The sequence below is a fragment of the Chiloscyllium plagiosum genome, unplaced genomic scaffold (assembly GCF_037043375.1).
Source record: "Chiloscyllium plagiosum isolate Xiang-an unplaced genomic scaffold, Cpla_swu_hap1 HiC_scaffold_26, whole genome shotgun sequence".
Taxonomy (NCBI): Eukaryota; Metazoa; Chordata; class Chondrichthyes; order Orectolobiformes; family Hemiscylliidae; genus Chiloscyllium; species Chiloscyllium plagiosum.
The window spans coordinates 51,151,853-51,166,158 of record NW_028270164.1 but is presented as its reverse complement, the minus strand read 5'-3'; positions in this window follow the sequence as shown (position 1 = coordinate 51,166,158).

Below are 14,306 nucleotides of genomic sequence, written 5' to 3'. Positions count from 1 at the left end.
GAGTTTGCACGTTCTCCCCAAGTCTGTCTGGGTTTCCTTCCATAATCCAAAGATGTGCAGGCTAGGTGAATTGGCCATACTAAATTGCCCATAATGTTCAGGGATGTGTAGGTAAGGGAATTTCTCAGGGGAAATGTAGAGCAGTAGGGGAATAGGTCTGGGTGGGATACTCTTCGGAGAGTCGGTGTGGACTTGTTGGGCCAAATGGCCTGTTTCCTCACTGTAGGGATTCTCTGATTGAATACACTGATTGGGTGGTTGGCGTTTTCTTGTTTATATGACAGAGTCCATTTGTGCAATTTTCCACATTCATAGGACAAGCCTGTGCTGTAGCTGGAGAAGGCCAGCTCTGTCAAGAGCGCAGTGATAGGTGGGGGAAATTTTGAACATGTGGCAGGTGGTAATCAACAGGAGGTTTCCTTTCCCATAAATAAATGTTTTATTTAGTTTTAATGGGGTCCAGACAAAATGTTAAGGAGTCCCAGGACATCTCCTCCCCTACAGAATACTGCTGTGCTGCCAATTCTGGTTGAGGATGAGATAGGACATAAGCAGGGATGTTCATGGTACAATTTTGTGAATATGACTAGCTTGTGAGCATACCTATTAACTTTGGCATAAGCCCCCAGATGTTAATAAGCAACTTAGAGCCCATGCTTTTCACATAAATGTAATGGGCACTTAGAAACATAGAAAATAAGACCTGTAGGGTTTTGAGCCCTTCCTCCCCCATGCAATATGATCATAGATGATCATCCAACCCATTACCCTATTCATGCTTTCACCCCATACGATTTGATTCTTTTAGCCCTAAGAACACTATCTATTGCTTTTGTGGAAACATTTAATCCACAGACTCACCACTCTTCAGGAGAAGAGATTTCTCCATATTTCAGTTTGACTCAGTCAGTCATCAGGAACATCCTTCCTCCATTTACTCTGTCTAGTCTTGTTAGAATTTTATAGGTTTCTATGAGATCCCCCTCATTCTTCAGTGAATAGAGACCTTACCAATCCAGTCTCCCTGCACACATCAGTCCTGTCATTCCAGAAATAAATCTGGTAAATCTTCGTTGCACTCTCTCCACAGACTGAACATCCTTCCTCAGATAAGGAAATCAATACTGCACATAATACTTCAGGCATGGTCTCACCAAGGCCCCATTCAATTGTAGCAATATATCCCTGCTGCTTTATTCGAATCCTCTTGCTGTGAAGGTTAACATATTCTTTACCTTCACTGCCTACTGCATATGTATGCTTGTTTTCAGCAACTGTTTACTTGGACATCCAGGTCTCATTGGACCTCCCCTTTTCCCAATCTATTCAGATAATAATCTGCTTCCCAATCTCACTAACAAAGTGGCTAAGCTCACATTTATCCAAATTATACCTCTGCCATGGATTTATCCACTCATTCAACTTGTTCAAATCAGACTGAAGTATCTCTGATTCCTCCTCAACCAGTTGTGCTATCTGCAATTTTTTTTACATGGCACCAGTAGATCATTTTGAAGCATCTGATGGTCCTTGCCTCTGCTTCCACTGCAGCACCGGCAGAGTTCATCTTATTTGTCAGAATTGCAGTGAAAGCTCAGAGGTTCTTGGCTGCTGGCATGCAGGTGCAGAAAAATGCTATTGTGGATGTGGAACTCAAATGTAATGACGCACAGGGTGTCACTGTAATCTTGCAGTCATGCTTCAGCAGATGACAAAAAATTCTGAGGTGTTGCTATATGGCAGTAGCTGTGCTACCCTGTTTCCTCTTAGGATGACAACATTTGTGTTCCAAACACTCAATTAATGCCATTATTGATGCCTCATAGCCCAGACTTTCCAACCTCTATCAAGGTGAGTGCAGTCCAAAGCTAGGTCCTCAAAGCACAGATGTACTTGAAGGCTTTCTGCAAGGCTGTTTGTTGTCCCTACCAGAGAAATTTAACAGCTTTCAGCCATACATGCTGCAGGCACTGGTAGTGCATTGCGTAAGAATAATAGGTCAAACAAGCACACCTGCAAGACAGGCATTAAGGTAATACATAAGATGATTACTGCATTTTCATCTAGCATTGACATATTTCAGGATTAAATTACTATGTGAAGATTATTGCTTCTGGCCTATTAAATGATGTAGGCAAATGGATCACTGTCAAGTAGGTTAGGGTTTTACAGTAATAGCCAAAGAACGGAAGGTACAGCTAGGAGCAGGTGTTGTGTCACAGGGGTTAGTGTTGGGACTCAACTGTTTACTATTTATATAAATTACTTAAATAAAGGGACCAAAAGCACAGAAACTAACTTTGTTGATTAATACAAAGATAGGTAGGTAACTAAGTTGCTAAAAGGACACAAAGATGCTACTAAGAGATATCGATAGGTCAAGTATGGGCAAAAATCTGGCAAATGGAGTATAAATGTGAGAAATGTGAAACAGGCCATTTTGGCAGGAAGAATAAAAAAGTTATTATCTAAATGGTGAGAAAGTACAGAGCTCTGAGTTGCAGAGGGACCTAGGTATTTTTGTGAATGAATTACAAATGGTTAGTATTCAGATATAGCAAGTAATTTGGAAAGGTAATAGATTCATTCATTTATTGTGATAGATTTTGAATACAAAAGTAGGGAGTTTGTGCTTTAATTACACAGGGCATTGGTAAGATCACATACAGATTATTGTTCAAAATATTGGTCTCTTTATTTAAGGAAGGATGTAAAAGTATTGGAAGCAGTTCAGAGATGGTTTATAAGATTGATATCAGAAATGATGGTTTGGACAGGTTAAACTTGTATCCACTGCAGTTTAGAAGAATTGATGTAACTTGATTGAAACATAAGATCCTGAGAAGTCTTCACAGGGTGGATGAAGCAAGGATTTTTTCAAATTGTGACAGAATCTTGAACTAAGGGTCATTGTTTAAAATTAAGGGGTTGCCCAGAGATAAGGAGAATTTTTTTTTCTCAGAGGTATGTGGGTTCATGGCATTCTCTTCATAAATATGTGGTGGAAGAAGGATCTTTAGATATGTTTAAGGCAGAGGTGGATGGTTTCATGATAAGGTTTTGAAATATTTTCAGAGAAGATAGGACAGTGGAGCAATTAAATTAGACATGATCTTACTGAGTGGCAGAGCAGACTCGAAGAGCTGAGTGGCCTATTTCTACGCCTAATTTATGTATTTGGCAAGGTGGCCAGATGAACACTGGTGCATTGTTTAAGACTGGGGAGAAGGAAATCGTCCTGTTCAGCCATTTGAATATTGGCAGCTCTCAAGCATGGCACCTTCTTCCAGACTGAAGAGATGGGAGGCTGAAGGTTGGGGATTCACAGCCTAAAATGCAGCCTCACCCTGACCTTTTCAAACCTTTAACTTGCCTCTATTACTCATAGCATTCTCCTGAACATGAATCAATAATAAAAATTAACAAAATAAACTTTCTAAACCAAATGTACAATTCACCATAGTGCATATAAATGCAACATATCAACTTTATAGATTCTCCCAGTGTCTATTACCTTTGTGACTTTGTCTGTTCTGGTAATACAGTGCAATGCTATTTCAATAGATGTTACGTGGCTGGTAGAAAGCTGCTGGCTCTCCATGTAAGAGACTGCTGATTCTCTTGGAGGTTGACCATGTACAGCTATGGACTACAAGTTAACGTTCATTGACTTTGACCATTCTTAGTCAATGAAGTCATTTGAACTTTTTGTGGTACTGCACCTAAGTCATACAAACATATACAAATTAGGAGTAGCATTAGGCTACCCGTCCCTTGCTCAACCAAGGCAATATTGCAATGAGACCAGTGTTACACTGGAAAATCTTGGAGGTTGCTTTTGCCCAAACTTGTACTATTAATAAGTTATTTTTCATATAGAATGTGGTTCACAACAATCCCTACCAAATACTTCAGCCTCAGTGTACGTATCCTTTAACATGTAAAGGCTGGCTTTAGTGGCATTAGCTTGCCTCAGCCCCTGTTGAGGAGGCATTGTAAGGGACCATATATTTTTCCTTTTTGAACCAGAACTGGATAGGAAATAAGATGCTGTTATTTTGATCGAGTACCACAAGAACTCTGCAACTTAACAAATCATGTGGTGCATATCTTCAGCTCTACAAGACAATGTTGTTTTTGGAGAGGTCATATTGTTACAATGAGACAGAGTGGCACCAGGAGTTCGAATCATAAAGTCATACAGCACAGTAATAAGCTCTTAAACTAAGGTTGCTTAATTGCAGAATTAGGATTGGTGGAACTGCAGTTTGTCACAGACTTGTGACAGCATTGTAGGTGGAAACATCCAGAGCTAGCAAAAACATCCCTCCCTTCCCTCTGGGTGAGTGAAAGAAGATCAAAACTTAGATTAAAGAATTCTAATCCAAGTAAATATCAAAGTCTACCCAATCAATTACGAATCAGAGAATTACTATCACTCTATAGACAAAACTGCCATCATTGCTAAATTTTTTTAAAAATTGAGCAACAACACATCTTGTACATACAGTTGATTGACAAAAGTAGTTCTCCTTATGTATATTTTTCCACCCATAATTGTGTCAGACTGTGACACCAGGTCTTTTGTTTGTCTTATTCTTGAATGAGTTTGTACTTAGGATTGTACCATTGAGTTGCGTGGTCGATAAGTAATCCTTTTTCTCTGGCATGTATTTGGGAATCAGTGTCTACACAATAAATAGTTATTTTACTGTTAATGATGAACTTGGCGCTGATTTTGTTCTGAATACAGTTAGTCAGGCAAATTGAGTTGAAGATATTTTCGAATATTCCTAATCAACCTCTTCAGACATATTATTACACTTCTCTGGAGCACATGATGTGGAGTAGCTGGTGTTGGACTGGGGTGGACAAAGTTAAAAGTCACACAACATAGGCTATAGTCCAACACACAACACACTCTCTCACACTTGCTCACTCAGTCTCTCTCTTTTTCATGCATGCACAGACACATCTACGTCTATGGAGTGAATTTGTATTTGCAGAATTATGTTTGCAGATATTCTATTTTGCTCAAAAAGTGCACAATCTGCAGGCAGTCGATCCATGTAATATTTTATAAATTTCACTTTGGAAATAGAACCAGTCTGACTCAAGACTAGATAGACAGACTCGAACCTCACACCTTTAATGCATTGTCTGAGCTAAGATGTTACCTTTCTTTTAAATAAAACCTTAAGTTATCTTGAGAATGTGACTTAAAAGAAGTTCTGGGATTTACATATTAATGAACCGAAACCCTCAACCCATTCTAAAAGATGAAAGACTTAACAGCAATCTAGGCTTGTTCAATATATCACTTCAGTTGCATGATACTATAATCTTTTGCCTTAAATTCTGTGTCTTGTGGTCCTGCTCCATAGCTACCTGAAGGAGCCCTGCTCTGAACTCTAGTGCTTTCAATTAAATCTGTTGGACTATAACCTGGTGCTGTGTGATTTTTATCTCTGGAGCAGTAAGACTTGAATTTATATCTCCTGCATCAGAGAGAGGGACACAATCACTACACTACAAGAGCCTACCTCAGTTGTTTAATTGGGTGTGCACGCATTTGTCACAGCTTATGGAATATTGAGGCTCAATTACCAGTGGAATCTTCCCTATATAGTCAAAACACATGATTTAAAAAAAATACATGCCGATTATTTATTAAGTCTTAAATAATTTTTGGACACCACAAAAATCTGGGATTGGCAGTAAATTCCTGATGTAGGGCATATGCCCGAAATGTCGATTCTCCTGTTCCTCAGATGCTGCCTGGCCTGCTGTGCTTTTCCAGCACCCCACTCTCGACAGCTGCAACAAATCACTTGCTAATTATGTTACCTACTTCCAGTTTTCTTTGAAGATCTTTAATTTCTGCATTTCTGTTATTTAGGTCATGTGAAATAGTTTCATTCTCTGCTAACAGGATATTGTAATCCGAAAACAGCTTTTCATGTTTTTTTCTGGGAGAAAAGAAACAGAAATGTTAAAAGCTGCTTTCCATAGTTCAGTTGGTAATAACATAACAGAATTAGTCATTATTGATTGAAATTTGACAATTCTCTTGATTTACATCAGTTCACAGCTAAATGATGTAGCATTAATTCTATAAATAGCAAAATGTAAATTGTGGCAATTCCTTGTAACTGATTTCATTTGAAGGTGTAGAAAACATACAGGTATAAACAAAAATATTACTTTGAAATCAATTAATAAGCCCAGATACAGAGACATGCATTTAATGCTGGACACTGTCAGCTACCATATACCATTATTAGTCAGAAATTGTCAGCTACAGCCACAGATTTGCCTCCCACCTGCTTGTTAACAGAATATGAACAGAACACTGCATTCTAATTCCCGATTTTGGAATAGGACCAGATGCTGGCCCTGCTTCCTGCGGGGCATTGAAGCAGAACACACCTGAAAGTTCTGTTGGTCACACTTACATTATCAGGTGATAGTGCAGGAGAATGCTAAGCAGGAGAATTGGTCAGCCTGTATAACTCTTTGGTGTAGGCCGTTAGTAGATGGAACCTGAGGCTACAAAGTTTGGGCTAAATTAGGAACAGAAATCAGAGATCATTGAGACTTATTCTAAGAGCAGGAGACCAGATAAAAGGAACAGGAGTGGGCATGCAGCTGATAGGGACCCACAAAACCTGTCAAGATAACATGGAATTCCCTTAAATCTGAGGAGCTCTGAGAAGATGGAGAGACATTTTTCATTCAAGATGACAAAGTAACCTGGTTCAATTGTGCCAGGAAATACAGTAAGAGCTATGAGTGCTCCAACTTTAAACTTTGGTTTTCATTGTGCTTTGAGGTCAGTTGTTAAGCTCAAGTCCAGTTTGCAAAAATGCATTCCACATGTTTAAATCCTGCATTATATCGTTTTATAGATTCTAAACTGCCAATTCATAGACATGGTGGATAACAACAGGATCAATTACCTTGCTTTCGGTTTAAAGAACTTGTGGACAGGTTTGGCTTTTCCAATTGATGCTTGTATTGGTGATGATACAGAGCGTGTACATCTTTGCTAATCCGTTATCTTCACGGATTAACCCAGCTGATTTTCTAGAGTTAGTTCATTAGCATAAAAATCAATAATTTCCTGATGAAGGCATGTCAGCGAATTAGAATGTGAGATGGGGACTGGGGTGAACGTGGACTGGAGTTAAATAAATTGGACTACTATAGAAGATAACAACTAATACTAACTGAAACAAAATAATGTAGCAGTCATAACAGTGTGTGAAGAAGCTGAGAATACCTGGCAGCCAGAAGGCCAGTCAGGAATACTTGTCGGTTACCATTGGAGCAACGTTTTTGGCACATAATAGAAGAGAACAACTTTAGTTTCATTGAGGCCACATAAAAGCAGTTGGTTGAAAGTATTTGAACTAATTTCAAAAAGTCAACTACAAACAAAATGCAGGCGAGAAGTAAAATAATAACTTGAACGGGCAAGATGGGTGACTCATTAACCCTAGTTTCGGTGACTCTTAACATTGCAGCATTGGTAATGAAGGATCATAGACAGGCCACAAGTGTGCCATTTACACAAGGGCTTTTCAAAGGCCCACTTACACATCATTTCTCAACCCTCAATCTGCTATTAGCTTTAATGTCTGCACGCTGTCGCTAGTCATGAATCTGTTACATCAAGTGACTTTGTTCTCCAAATCACAGGCCATCCTGATGTGGACATATATTCATAGTCCTTCACTGTTTGAGTAGAAAGTGAGGTCAAGAGACACTCTATTGTTGATCCGGGAAAAGGGAGAAAGAGTAAGGACTGAGGTGGGGAAATGGGTTGGACATTGCTGATGGCCCTATTAACTAGAGGGAGAATCCTCAGGTAAGGATGAAGGAGGCCATGTGTGAGGTACCCTGTTGGAAGTGGCATCATCAGAACAGACGTGATGAAGACAGATAAAATGGTGGCATGAAATAGAGTCTTTGCATGAAGTGGGGTGTGAGGAAGTGTAGTTGAGGTAATGATGGGAGTCAGTGGGCTTGTATTGAATATTGGTGGACAGCTTATCCCCAGAAATGGAAACAGTGAAATCTTCTTCGTTGTCCTTGCCTTTAAGCCTCTAGGTCTCAATATTAAATTCTGCAACTTGAGACCCTGACCTCTTGATGTCAGTGCTCTATTTTTCTCAGACTCTCTCCTGCCTCTGCCACTAAAGAGTCATAGAGATATACAGCACAGAAACAGACCCTTCAGTTCAACTCATCCATGCCGAACAGCTATCCTAAATAAATCTAGTCTTATTTGGCCCATTTACCTCTAAACCCTTTCTATTCATATATCCATCCAGATGCCTTTTAAATGTTGTTATTGTACCAGCCTCTGCCACTTTCTCTGGTAACTCATTCCATACATGCACCACCCTCTCATTCAAAAGGTTGCCCCTTAGATCCCTTTTAAATTTTTCCCCTCTTGCCTTAAACGTATGACCTCTAGTTTTAGACTCTCCCACCCCAGGGGAAAGATCTTGTCTATTTAACCTATTCATGCCCCTCATGATTTTGTAAACCTCTAAAGTTAACTCTTGGCTTCCAACACTCTCGGGAAAACAGCCCCAGCCTTTTCGGTCTCTGTTTATATCTCAAACCCTCCAACCCTGGCAACATCCTTGTAAATCTTTTCTGAACCCTTTCAAGTTTCACAACATCTTTCCGAAAACAGGGAGACCAGAATTGAATGCAGTATTCCAACAGTGGCCTAACCAATGTCCTGTACAGCCGTAACATGACCTTCCAACCCCTATACTCAGTGTGCTGACCAATAAAGGCAAGAATACAAAATGTTTTCTTCACTATCCTGTCTACCTGTGACTCAATTTTTAAGGAACTATGAATCTGCACTCCAATGTCTCTTTGTTCAGCAACACTCCCCATGACCTTCTCATTAAGTGTATAAGTCCTGCCCTGATTTGCCTTTCCAAAATACTGCACCTCACATTTATCTAAATCAAACTCCATCTGCCATTCCTCAGCCCACTGACCCATCTGATCAAGATCCTGTTGTGCTCTGAGGTAACCTTCTTTGCTGTGCACTACACCTCCAAATTTAGTGTCATCTACAAACTTACTAACTATACCTCCCATGTTCACATTCAAATCATTTATCTAAATGATGAAAAGCAGTGGACCAAGTACCGATCCTTGTGGCACACCACAGGTCACAGGCCTCCAGTCTGAAAAGCAACCCTCCACCACCCTTTGTCTTCTACCTTTTAGCCAGTTCTGTATCCAAATGGCTAGTTCTCCCTGTATTCCATGTGATCTAACCTTGTTAACCAGTCTACCACGAGGAACCTTGTCGAATGCCTTACTCAAGTCCATTTAGGTCATGTCCACCTGCCTGGCCTCATCAATCCTCTTTGTTACTTCTTCAAAAAAGTCAATGAAGTTAGTGAGACATGATTTCCCACGCACAAAGCCATGTTGACTATCCCCAATCAGTCTTTGCCTAGCAATATGTTTGTAAATTCTGTCCTTCAGGATTCCCTCCAACAACTTGACCACCAGTGATGTCAGGCCCATTGGTCTATGGTTCCCTGCTTTTACTTAGCACCTTTTTTCAAGACTGGCGCCCCGTTAGCCAACCTCCTGTCTTCCGGCACCTCACCTGTGACTATCGATATCCAAATCTCAACAAGGGACCCAGCAATCACTTCCCTAACTTCCCACAGAATTCTAAGGTACACCTGATCAGGTCATGGGGATTTATTCACCTATATGCATTTTAAGACATCCAACACCACCTCCTCTGTAATATGGACATTTTTCAAGATGTCACCATCTATTTCCCCACATTCTGTATCTTCCATGTCTTTCTCCACAGTAAACACTGATGCAAAGTACTTGTTTAGTATTTTCCTCATCTCCTACAGTTCCACACATAGGCTCTCTTGCTGATCTTTGAGGGGTCCTATTCTCTACCTAGTTATCCTTTTATCCTTAATGTATTGAAAAATTCCTTTGGATTCTCCTTAACAAAAAGGAGGACCCAAAACTGCTCACAATATTCCAAACACAGTCTGACCAGAGCTTTCTGTAATGTTTTTCTATTTAAATAATATTCAGCTTCACTTTTTTTTCCTCCTAAAATGCACAGTCTCACATTTTTCCACATTATGTTGCATCTACCAAGTTTCTGCCCGTTCACTTAATCTGTCTATATCCCTCAGAAGACTGTATCAGTCTCATCAGTTGCCTTCCCATCTATTTTTGTATCCTCTGCAAGTACATTCACTTTCATCGTCCAAGTTATTAATACATATTAAATAATTCCTGCTTCTGTATTGTAGCCATCTTAAAATAAATGCTATCATTGCATTTTCCTTTCGTCGTACTTTGTCTCCTATTTGCAAGACGAGAAGTTTGGATCCAGTTTGCCATCTTGCTTTGGATCCATTGGGCTCTTACCTTTGAACCAGCCTTCCATGTGGAACTGTATCAAAGGCTTTAATGGAGTCCACATCAACTGCACTATCCTCATCAATATATTTAGTCACTTTTTCAAAAATGTCAATTAAATTTATCAGACTTGATCTCACTCTAACAAATCCTCACCAGCCCAAGTGAAAGCCCCAGTGACAACGCTTGTGAATACAGGTGAGAAGTATTCATTTAAGATCTCACCTACATACTCTGACTTCTTAAATATTGTGAGGGCTCTGCCCCATCACCCTTTCAGGCAGTGAGCTCCACGATAACTCCCACCTTTTGAGTGAAAAAGGTTTATTTTTGTAAATACTCTCTAATCCTCCTGGCCCTTACTTTAAATGTATGCTCCCTTGTGTTTGCTCTCTGCACTAAGGGTAACCATTTCTTCCTACTTACTGTCCCTATACCACTCATAATTTTCTATACCTCTATCAGGATTCCCCACCTGCTCCACAACCTCAACCTTATTTGCTGTAAGGAGAACAAACCAATTTTCTCTTGTCTCTCTTCTTAGTTAAAATGCTGCAGTCCAAGCAACATACTAATCTACTTTCTTTGCATCTTCTCCAGTGACATTATATTATTCCTGTAGTGTAGAGACCAGAAGTGAACAGATTATTTTATACAGCTCCAACACAATTTCTCTCAGCTTGCATTCAATTCCTTAATTAATAAAGGCAAGTATTGCACATGACTTCATAATCATCTTATCGAACTGCACTACTGCCTTCAAGAACCGATTGAGAGGCACACAAAGGTGCCTCTGATCATTTGTACTTCCCAAGGCCCTACCACTAGCCTTATTTTCCATGCTTTGTTAGGCCTGCTAAAAGGCATCACCTTGTCATCTGCAAAGTTACTGATCATGGCTCCCACATTCATGTACTCTGCAAACAGCAAAGGATCCACACTGAACAATGTTGTTTGCTTCTAGACCCAAAATTCCAGTCACAAGAACTATCACTTCAACTATCTCCCTCTGCCCTTTGCCACAAAGCCAGTTTTGGACTTAATTTGCCAAACTGCTCTAGATCCCATGGACTCTAATCTTTCCTCCCATGAGGAACCTTGCCAAAGAAATTGCTGAGACTAAGTAATCTGCAATGCTACTACCTATAATTCTAGTCAGATTCTCAAAAAATTCTATCAAGTTTATTAGACATCCCTCCCTCTGTCAAAGCCATGCTGGCTATCCTTGATTAAACTTTACCTCTCCAAGTGGAGATTAATTATTATCCCTCAGAATTTTATGTAGTACTGATACCACAAATGTTAAATTCACTGTCCTGAGTTTTCTGGTTTATCATTTCTTTCATAATAGCAATCACATCTGCCACCCTCCAGCCTCTGGCACCTCTTCTGTGCCCAGAGAGAATTTGTAAATTAATGTCAGAGCAAATCTCTTACTGTGACTTCCACAGCTGCCTGGAATACATATCATCTGAGTTTAAGGATGTACCCACTTTAAAGGCTGCTGAAACCTCCTTTCTGTCAATGCTAATTTGGTCAAATACCCCTCTCTGATTTCAATACCTACATCATCCTTCTTAGTGAATAGAGATACAAAGTACTTATTGAAAACCTCAGCAGTATCTTCCAGTTCCACACTCTTTCCCTGGTCATCTTCTGCTTCTACCATCAGTTAAAATACTCATCCTAAATTTAAGTCAAGTAGAAAATTAATTAAGTTTTAAAAAAAAATATGCTATAACATTTACCTTTCGTTAACATAGATTTAATGTGAAGACAAAGAACTTAGTCAGTCCCTACATGCGCTGATGCGACTTTCGCAGTTTATGCAAATTCTGGCAGGGTTCATGTTGGGGTTATCTGTTGCTCCAACTAGCCTCAATTTTTAGAATTTTAATGAACTTTTATCTCCTCTGCTGCCACTCATCCCAGGCTTGCAACCTCCCCTCCCTCGAGTTTCAATTTCCTCCAAGGAACCTAGCTCTCTATCTGTCACATGAACCTATCCTCACCTCTTGGTGATGCTGACTGCTTGTCTCTAGGTCTTGCCTGGTCCACTTCTCTGGAACTACTTGGTATCAAGTTAGTAGAATTATAATTAGCTTTATTGCCACATGTACTCACGAGTAGTAAAAGGTTACAAATCACCACTTACAGTGCCATCTGAGGTACAAAGGTATTTACAAAAACAGAAATTGCTGAAAAAGCTCAGCAGGCCTGGCAGCATCTGTGCAGAGAAATCAAAGTTAACATTTTGGGTCCAATGACCTTTCCTCAGAACTGAGGAAACTGAGCTTTTCCAGCAATTTCTATTTTTGTTTCTGATTTACAGCATGCACAGTTCTTTTGGTTTTTACAAAGGTACCTAGGTACAGATTCTTAAGTCCAAATTCTTAGAGAAGAAAAAAATTAGAAAAATAAAGAAATAAAAAGTGCAGCATTACAGATCATTGGAATAAATTAGAAAAATAAAGAAGTAAAAAGTTCAGAATAAACCAATCCATCCCTGCATCTAGCTTCTAGTCTGTGCTGGGCCTTGACTCCAAACTGTGCCGGGCATGACCTTGAGGCTCTGGGCCACTGACAGACCGCCATTCTCGGCTGCTGAGTGACCACCACGCCAAGCCAGGAGACTGCTGAGCCAGACCAACAGACTGTCACATACCAGGTCAGCCAAGAGACTGCCATGCTGAGCTGAGAGATTGCCATGTTGGGCTGCGGAGAGGTCAACACAGCAGGTCGCGAGACCATCACGTTGAACCGAGAGGCTGCAAAGCCAGGTGTGCTCTGAGTCACAGATATATATACCAAAGAAACAGATTGTTAGGTCCAACTCATCCATGCCTATCAGATAACCTACATAAATTTAGACCCAGCATTTGGTCCTTATCCCTGTAAACCCTTCCCATTCATATACCCATCCAGATGCCTTTTAAATGTTATAATCGTTTCAACCTCCACCATTTCCTTGGCAACTCATTCCATACATGCACCAACCTCTGCTTCAAAAAGTTGTCCCTTAGGTCCCTTTTAAATCTTTCCCCTCTCACATTAAACCTATATCCTCCAGGTTTGGACTGTCCCACATTGAGGAAAAGACATTACCTATTTACCCTATCCATGCCCCTCATAATTTTATAAACTTCTGTAAAGGTCACCCCTCAGCCTCCAATGCTCCAGGGAAAATAGTCGCAGCCTATTCAGCCTCTCCCTATAGCTCAAACCCTCCATACCTGGCAACATGCTCGTAAATGTAAGTTTGCTCGCTGAGCTAGCAGGTCTGTTTTCAAATATTTCTTCACCATGCTAGGTAACATTATCAATGAGCCTCCGGTTATGTACTGGTGTTCTGTCCTGGTTTCTATTTATGTGCTGGTTTCTTAAGGTGGGTGATATCATTTCTGGTTCTTTTTCTCAGAGGATATTAAATGGGGTCCAAATCGATATGTTTATTGATGGAGTTCCGGTTAGAATGCCAAACCTCTAGGAATTCCCATGCGTGTCTCTGTTTAGCCTGTCCTAGGATGGATGAGTTGTCCTAGCCAAAGTGGTGTCCTTCTTCGTTTGTAAGAATACCATTGATATCCTTACCAGGAGGCCAGGTATGATTCCAGCCTCAGACGACTGTCTGTGTGGAGTATGCACATTCTCCCTGTGTCTGTGTGGGTTTCCTCCCAAAGTCCAAATATGTGCAGGTCAGGTGAATTGGCCATACTAAATTGCCCATAGTGTTAGGTGCATTGGTCTGAGGGAAATGGGCCTGGGTGGGTTATTCTTTGGAGGGTTGGGTTGGGCCGAAGGGCCTGTTTCCACACTGTAGGGAATCTAATCTGATAGGGGTCTTGTCTTTTGGTGGCTAGTTG